This window comes from Bubalus bubalis, chromosome 7 (genome assembly GCF_019923935.1).
Source record: "Bubalus bubalis isolate 160015118507 breed Murrah chromosome 7, NDDB_SH_1, whole genome shotgun sequence".
Classification (NCBI taxonomy): domain Eukaryota; kingdom Metazoa; phylum Chordata; class Mammalia; order Artiodactyla; family Bovidae; genus Bubalus; species Bubalus bubalis.
Window position 1 is genome coordinate 65,700,414 of NC_059163.1, and position 9,642 is coordinate 65,710,055.

Sequence of the window (9,642 nt, forward strand, 5' to 3'; positions counted from 1 at the left end):
CCAGGCTCCTCCATCCCTGGGATTCTCCAGGCAAGAACACTGGAGTGGGTTGCCATTTCCTTCTCCAATGCATAAAAGTGAAAAGTGAAAGTGAAGTCGCTCAGTTGTGTCCAACTCTTAGCGACCCCATGGACTGCAGCCCACCAGGGTCCTCCATCCATGGGATTTTCCAGGCAAGAGTACTGGAGTGGGGTGCCATTGCCTTCTCTGATATATATACTACCTTTTGTAAAATAGATAACTAGTGGGAAACACAGGAAGCCCAGATCAGTGCTCTGTGTTGAAAAAGTGTGAATGACCAACAGGAAGAGGGCCGTGGATGGAACTGGGAGTCCCTAGAAATGACTCAGTCCCACTCCAACTTTGAGCAAGGAATAGCCAATATGATGAAGTAAAAGGGGAGCTGGGATATGACCGTGGATGTGTTGGACATGGGGCCCTCTCACTACAAGAATTGCAAAAGAGAATAGGGAGACAGATGAAGAAACAAAACCAATCCTGTGCAGGCAGGAGAAGTATGATTTTATTGATGACCTTAGGCTGAGTAATGACACTCAATATATGCCTGTGCAGCTACCATTGGGCTGTGTGGTGTTGGTTTAATCGCTAAGTTGTGTCCGACTCTTTGCAACCTAAGGGACTGTAGCCCTCCAGTTTCCTCTGTCATTGAAATTTTCTAGGCAAGAATACTGGAGTGGGTTGTCATTTTCTTCTCCAGGAGATCTCCCTATCCAATAAAAGCTGCATTGCAGGCAGATTCTTTACCAACTGAGCCACCAGGGAAGCCCATGGTGGCTGACCCACTTGAGCTGGCTTTTTAAGGAAGAGAATGGAGAATCAGATGTTAAACCTTGGCTGGCTGGCCCCAAGGAAGAGGACTTGGAGATGACATGCCTCCTGGGAAAATGAAAGAGAAGCCATGAGATGAGAAGAAGGAGACCAAGATGAAGGCTCCCCTAGAGTAGCCAGGAAGATCTCTGGCCTCCCAAAGGATGGATCTGCCTCAGGGCTGCTCAGGAAGCTAAGCCTCATGCAGGAGGAAGAGTTGCTGTTCGTGCAGCTGCCAGACTGGCTCCCAGCCAGCTGCCTCTTCAGGACATCAAGACAAAGGTGTCGAATAAGGATGGACAGATGGTGGTTATAAAGCCGGATGAAAAGCAGGAAACCAGGTTGCCAGAGAATGCTTGTACCCTGGCTGACCTGACAGAGTGTCAGTGATAAGTTGCTCACCCACACATCAGGGCAGGGGCAGTACCTCCTGGGCAAAGTCACTCTGGATGTGATGGTGGGGACAGTCTGCTCTTTCCTGCAGGAACTGGTGGCCATGGGCTTTTGAGACAATAGAATGAGTGAGATGACAGTCTTGGGATATGCAAAGTGCAAACTCATCTGCTCTCCCAATTTTGAATCCCTGTTGGATCACAAACACCAGTAAAATGAGCAGATGGAGAATGGTGGTGACTGTGTCCATGATTGCTGCCTGCTCCAAACGTTATGTTCTCATATCTGTTCCACCCAGAAGCAGCCTGTTTAGCCCACCCACTCTAGCCATTGTCCCAGTTTGCTCTACCCCATGTAGCTCCCTCCTACAGCAGTTGTGAACGAGGCATAGCCTTCCCATGGCAACTGTGAACAAGGCATAATCTTCCCAAAGCGTGCACCCTCACTGCTGGAGGGCTTGTCCCTGCTATTTTCAACAGGCTGCGTCCTCCCAGGTGGAGAGGTATCTGTGGGAAAGAACAGGATCCTTCTCTTGGTAACAATTGGTTCTCAGGTAGGAAAAGTAAGAAGGGCTGCAGCATCTTTGGCTCTCTCATCACTCCTGAGAGATGACAGAGAGTCTCTTGAGTCTCTTGAGGGAAAGGGCAGTGGTCTTTTGAGTCTGAGACTCAGTCCCTGCTCTCTCTGTTACTAAGTGTGTAATTGGACAAACTCTGTAACCTTTCTGAGCTTCATAGTCCTCTTCTGACAAAAATGAGGATGATATCTACCTCATCAAGTTGGTATGGGGATGAAATGGAATAATCTCAATGAAAACTCCTTGCTGAAGCCAGACATACAAGTAGGTGCTCAATTAATGTTAGGTTAGTTTCTCTTACCAAAAAAAAAAAAAAAAGGTGATGTGTTATCAGTAGTTAATAATTCAAATATTCATAGAATATTTATATTGTACTTTACTTAAAATCAAAATACTGAGCAGTATGAATGACTTTTGGGAATTCATTGCTGGGATACATGATCATTCTTTATTTGAAATATTTAATATTTCAAGTAGCTGAAATAAATTTAAGAAATGGTATATATGTGGTCAAAGGTGATTAACAGTACAAAAAAAAAAAAATTGTGCCTTTGTAGCCCTGTCTATGCATATAGTCTGCAGCCCATATAGCCAAGATCGAAAGAAACTGAATTTTTGATGGCAAAAAAAATATGCAGTTAGAAACATAACTTGTGCTTACCACCAAAATAAAAATTGAACATATGACTTGACAATGTGATTGACAGTGTTTAGGAGTAGAATTTAAAAGTCACAGTAGTGATCAACTTATCAAGATGAGTGTTTACTGATAATAAAATATTGTTGTTGTTCAGTCTCTCTGTCATGTCTGACTTTGCAACTCCATTGAATGAAGCACGTCAGTCCTCCCTGTCCTTCACCATCTCCCAGAGCTTGCTCAAACTCATGTCCATTGAGTTGGTGATGCCATCCAACCATCTCATCCTCTGTTACCCCCTTCTTCTCCTGCCCTCAATCTTTCCCAGCATCAGGGTCTTTTCAAATGAGTCAGCTCTCCACATCAGGTGGCCAAAGTATTGGAGTTTCAGCTTTAACATCAGTTCCTCTAGTGAACACCCAGGACTGATCTCCTTTAAGATGGACTGGTTGGATCTCCTTGCAGTCCAAGGGACTCTCAAAAGTCTTCTCCAACACCCCAGTTCAAAAGCATCAATTCTTTGGTGCTCAAGTTGACTTCTTTATAGTCAACTCTTTATAGTTCCACATCCATACATGACTTTTGGAAAATTCATACCTTTTTATTCATACCATAACTTTATACTTTGTTGGCAAAGTGGTATCTCTGCTTTTTAATAATGTTGTTTAGGTTTGTCATAGCTTTTCTTCCAAGGAGTAAGCATCTTTTAATTTCATGGCTTCAGTCAGCATCTGCAGTGATTTTGGAGCCCCAAAAACTAAAGTCTGTCACTGTTTCCACTGTTTCCCCATCTATTTGCCATGAAGTGATGGGACCGGATGCCATGATCTTAGTTTTTTAATGTTGAGTTTTAAGCAAGTTTTTCATTCTAGCTTTTTCATTTTTAGTTCCTCTTTGCTTTCTGCTATAAAGGTGGTGCCATTTGCATATCAGACATTATTGATATTTCTCCCAACAATCTTGTTTCCAGCTTGTGCTTCATCCAGCCTGGTATTTCACATGATGCACTCTGTGTAATTTAAATAAGCAAGGTGACAATATACAGCCTTGACATACTCTTTTTCCAATTTTGAACCAGTCCATTGTTTCATGTCTGGTTCTAACTGTTGCTTCTTGACCAGCACACAGATTTCTCAGGAGGCAGGTGAGATGGTCTGATATTCCCACCTCTTCAAGGATTTTTCAGTTTGTTTCTATTCACACAGTCAAAGGCTTTGGTGTATTCAATGAAGCAGAAGTAGATGTTCTTTTGGAACTCTCTTGCTTTTCTATGATCCAACTGATTTGGCAATCTTATTTCTGGCCTTTTATAAATCCAGCTTGAACATCTGGAAGTTCTCAGTTCACATACTGTTGAAGCCTAGCTTGGAGAATTTTTGAGCATTACTTAGCTAGCATGTGAAATGAGTGTGGTTGTGTGGTAGTCTGAACATTCTTTGGCACTGCCTTTCTTTGGGATTGGAGTAAAAATTGATCTTTTAGAGCCCTGTGATTACTACTGAGTTATCCATATTTGCTGTCACATTGATTGTAGCACTTTCACAGCATCATCTTTTAGGATTTGAAATAGCTTAGCTGGAATCCCATCACCTCCACTAGCTTTGTTTGTAGGGATGCTTCCTAAAGCCCACTTGACTTAGCACACCAAAATGTCTGGCCCTAGGTGAATGATCACACCATCGTGGTTGAGTACAGTTCAGTCTGACTCTTTATGACCTCCATGGACTGCAGCATACCAGGCTTCTCTGTCCATCACCAACTCCTGTAGTTTACTCCAACGCATGTCCATTGAGTCAGTGATGCCATCCAACTGTCTCATCCCCATCCCCTTCTCCTCCTACCTTCCATCTTTCCCAGAATCCGAGTCTTTTCCAATGAGTCAGTTTCCTCAGGTGGCCAAAATATTGGAGTTTCAGCCTAAGCATCAGTCCTTCCAGTGAATATTCAGGACTGATTTCCTTTAGGATTGACTTGTGGTTATCTGTGTCATTAAGATCTTTTTTGTATAGTTCTGTGTATTCTTGCCACCTCTTCTTAGTATCTTCTGCTTTTGCTAGGTCCATACCATTTCTGTCCTTTATTGAACCCATCTTTGCATGAAATGTTCCTTTGGTATCTCTAATTTTCTTGAAGAGATCTCTAGTCTTTCTCATTCTTTTGTTTTCCTCTATTTCTTTGCACTGGTGACTTAGGAAGGCTTTCTTATGGTTTCTTGCTATAATAAGCAAAAGAGATAGGATATGTCTAATTATTTTTCGGTTAAGCTACGGGTTTCATAGGTTGACATAGATTATTATACACCCCTGAATAAAATGGAAACATTCCCACTGACAAAACTAGGTCAGGATTTCTAAGATCAAAATAAATTTTCCCTTTCACACTTGCCTTAATAAATGCTCTTAAGAACTTTACTTGCAAATTTCCATTGTTTGTCTCTGCTAAATACAGGCTTTATTTTCTTGGGCTCTAAAATCACTGCAGATGGTGACTGTATCCATGAAATTAAAAGATGTTTTTCCTTGAAAGAAAACCTATGACAAACCTAGACAGTGTATTAAAAAGCAGAGACATCACTTTGATGACAAAGATCCATATAGTCAAAGCTATGATTTTTTCCAGTAGTCATCTATGGCAGTGAGATGACTTCTTACCTATGGAAGTGAGAGTTGGACCATAAAGAAGGCTGAGTGCCCAACAATTGATGCTTTTGAACTATGATGTTGAAGAAGACTCTTGAGAGTCCCTTGGACTGCAAGGAGATCAAACTAGTTAATGCTAAAGGAAATCAACCCTGAATAAATTGGAAGTACTGATGCTGAAGCTAAAATTCTAATAATTTGGCCATCTGATGCGAAGAGCTGACTCACTGGAAAAGTTTCTGATGCTGAGAAAGAATGAGGGCAAGAGGAGAAGGGAGTGACAGAGGATGAGATGGTTGGATGGCATCATTGACTCAATGAACATGAGTTTGAACAAAGAGAGTGAAGGACAGAGAAGCCTGGCATGCTGCAGTCCCTGGGATCTCAAAGTGCCGCACATGATAGAATGACTGAACAACAGAAAATGTAGTCTCTTTGATGCTTTCCAGGTGAGCAGGAGCAAAATAAAAATAAGGAAGTTTTTATTGTTGTTTCTATCTTGCTATATTTCAGACACTATCTTCTTCAAAGTGTAGTATTTCTTGGATTAAAAGTAGAGGTTGAGTCAAGGACCTAGTTTATAGCACAGGGAACCCTTCTCAATAGTCTGTGGCAGCCTGGATGCAAGTGGAGTTTGGGGGAGAATGGATACACGTATATGTACGGCTGAGTCCCTTTGCTGTCCACCTGAAACTATCACACTGCTGTTACTCAGATATACTTCAATACAAAATTTAAAAAAAATAATGAAAAAAGACAATAAAATATTTTTTATTTTAAAAGAGTGAAGTTTGAATACACTTCTGACATAGATCAAGTTTGTGTGTCTTTGCCTCACTACACCTGCTTTCTTTCATTTGTAGATTAGGGTGTCTGGTGGTACCATATAAGTCTGTTATGAACATTAATGGGAAAATGCATATGAACAGTTTGGCACAATATCTAACAAATAGCAAATAATAACTAAAAAAGTTAACTATTTATTACAGATCATTCCTGAAGGAGAAGCATTTCTGGGTTAGTATATCCCATTCATTATATACTGACTTTCATAACCTTTTGTTTTAAAAGATGACTTTTTCTTATCTTCATACCCATCACTCAGTAACAGTGGTCTTATCTGAGCCATTGTTCCCTAAAGAGTAATTGCATTTTCTGCTCCATTAAAAGAGAACTACATCAAACTGCACTAGCAGATTCATCTAATCAGTAAATATTTATTGTGCACTTAATGCATCTTAGCACTCTATCAGAGATTCCTCAGGTCCTGGGGAACCAAAATAATATGACTTTTTCAGACTCTGTAACTTATTAACCACCCCACTATGCTCTAAGTAAACAGCACAACCATAATTTTATTAAAAACTGATCTAAAATGTTCCTTTCCCATGCCTTTCCTGCACACCCCAGGTTCAAGTTATCCCCCACCCCTCTGAACTCTCAGAGCAGCTAATCCAAGCCACCATTATGACACATTTCATTTGCAAGGTGTGTTATGGTCTCTAAATATTTGGTCTAGTTTTCAAATTACATGAGGAAAGACTGCAGAGAAAATATGATCACAGCACTTTACTCCCACAGGTCCATGAAAGGAAAAATAAAGGCAGGATAAATCAGTTTGTTCACTTCAAGTGAAAAACTAATGGTGTGCTAAATACACTAATTTGAAATGCATGGGTACGAGGAAGCAATAATGTTCTCATCACCAAGGTGAAGATACCTTCTTGGAAAACAAAATGGAAGTAAACAAAATACTACCAGGTATCAGCGGGGAAATAGAAGAAACAAAAGAAGTTGAAGCCTTACCAAAAATACATTATTTATGAAAAGATGCATAGCAGCCATTGCAGAAAAGATAGCATGACATCAAGAGTTCTCAAGAAGCACAGAAGTAGAGGGGGAAAGAGTGTGGCTTCAATATTTCTGAAAGCAACTGCTGAAAGTATCAAGCCCAGAGAACGCCAGCTATTGGTTCTGTGAGCAGTGCCACAGACTTCACATACTAAGAATCATAATGCCTGGAGAAAACTTACATTTAAAGCAGGTATTGATTAGGAATAGAAGTCAAAGTTAACAGACAAAAAAAGAAAAAAAAAAAGAAAAAATCTGGTTCTTTAAGATAAATTGGATATTTAGTTCCAAATTGTGTTAGGATTTTGTAGCTTGGGGTAAATCACTTAAAACGTCCTACTCCCTTCAGTGTCATCTTTTACACAATAAAAAGAGGAACTTAAGACTGCCTATTTATAGGTTGTCTGTATGGATAATATAAATTATTATTCTAGAATTATTATCAATTTTGCTCATTATTTTTATTACATATTCAGAAGAATAAAATTAGTTATTTTATTATTTAACCTTTTATTTTATATTGGAGTATAGCTGATCAACATTGTTTTGATAGTTTCAGGTGGACAGCAAAGGGACTCAGCTGTACATATACATGTATCCATTCTCCCTTAAACTACCCTTTCATCCAAGCTGCCACATAAACACTGAGCAGAGTTCCATGTGCTATACAGTAGGTCCTTATTGGTTAGCCATTTCAAATGTACCAGTGTGTACGTGTCAATCCCAAACTCCATAACTCTCTCTTATGCCTACCCCTCCCCCGATAACCTTAAATTCTTTCTCTACAAGTCTGTTTCTATTTCGTAAATAAATTCATTTGTATCATTTCTTTTTAGTTTCCACATATAAAGCATAGCAGGACATTAACTATTTTAAAACATTGTTTTATTAAAGAATAATTTATTTTTGGAAAATAATTTCTGCTTTGAATCCTAAAAAAAAAAAAAAAAAAAAAAAATCATGATCTTAAAACTCACCTAGTTGAAACCATTTGGAATTTTTCTCCCATTGTTAGTTTATCACCTTTTAGAGGCCCTAGTTTATTTAGCAATTCTTAAAAGAGTTGTGAGCTGGAATGGACCAAATTTGCCAGCTGGACAAAGTAGGATTTTTATGCAGTATATCAATAAATTGCTAGACTAAGGAGACCTATGGCCCAGAGTATGAAAACTGTTTTTGAACATTTTAGATAGTGGTACTTTTCTCAGGAATATTCTTTGATAAGACTTATCCCAAGTGCTAAACTCATCCTTTCCCTGAACTCAACCTGGGATAAGTCATGCGTAACCATTTTAAAGTTTCTTTTGTAGTTTTTATCATAAATGGTCCCTGCTTGATCTTTCTGTAGTTCCCAAGCTCCAGCCATGTGTTCTCTGCCAAGCAAGTCTTGCCTATTGTGTAAATCTCAACACAGTAAAATCCATGCTCTCGGGCTCTAACTCAAGATACACACTTGCTGAGCAGGATTACCTAATGGTTTCATCCTATCATTTTATAGAGGAGGAAACAGAGAGTTCTCGAGATTCACTCAGCAGCAGAAGTATTGTAAAAACATACATTTATATCTAAATTAACATTTATTTCCATGAGAGGCTACTTCCAAAGACTCCTTCAAAACTACTCCCAGAATTATGTTGCTAAAAAAGCAAATAAAAGAATGCAGTCTTGTCACTCTTCTTTATAAACAGTGAACCTTTAAAAGGACCTCAAAGAAACTTCTTGGTTTTATCAAGTCTAAGTCCAATGCATCTATCAAGCCATGTCTCCATCTGTCATTCATCCATTAAATGTGTATTGCTTGAGAAGCAGACAACATTGAGGTAGATGCTGAGAGGAGAGTAAATGATACACAAACAGTCCCTGCCATCAAGTCCCTGCCTTAAAGTTTAGTGTATGAGAAAGATTGCAAATATGATCACAACTGCATTGTTAACACAAATGACTGAACTTCTGGATTTCTCCCACCCACACTCTCAACACTAGTCACACTACGGTTGCCACATAATTCCCACCTTTCCTAATTAAGCCCAGTTGTTTCATGTGGCCTTCAATTTTCATATGTTGTATCTTTCTTGTCTAGAATATTCCAGTTTCTTTCTTACTTTGGCAAACTTCTAAATATTCAATTTAGAAGGTTCAGTTATGACCTCTCTGAAAGCCCTCATCTCCAGAGTTGATTGAGGCACCAGGGTTTTGTAGGCATATCTTGTGTATTCTGCTAATAAGTCATCTTAAAATAAGTGGGTTTTGTTCACCAGTCAAAAACAAAATTCTAACATGCATGGGTTTATCTCTGCTAATTTCTCACAAGGCCCTTGGAGAAATAATTTAACTTTCCCAATAATCAGCTTCCTTATCTTTAAATGTGCTTATAGTGTCATTTACCTTTGTTGGAACAAGTGAATGAGTTAATACCTGTAAAATATTTCAACAGGGTTTAGCATATCTTAGGTGGTTTATTAATATCAGTTTTTTATATGATTATCAAACCAAGTATCCTGACTCACAATGATTTTCAGTAAATGTATATTGAAAATGTGAAAGTGTGAATTTATAATTAATATGTCTTTGCATAGGACTTTAAATAAATTAAAAAAGAAAAAGCTAGAAATTAAAAGTAAGCTTAAGACTACCTGCCCTAGAGTCAAAAAGTATTTAATGAAAATCAACATTAATAGACTTTGCAATTCTAACCATATTCAAATATGAAAAATGCT

General features: G+C 38.8%; 1 pseudogene; it reads left to right on the plus strand.

Annotated features, from left to right (window-relative positions):
• The first annotated feature begins 344 nt into the window (after positions 1-344).
• LOC102400861 lies at positions 345-1,435 on the plus strand (annotated as a pseudogene).
• Positions 1,436-9,642: the final 8,207 nt, after the last annotated feature.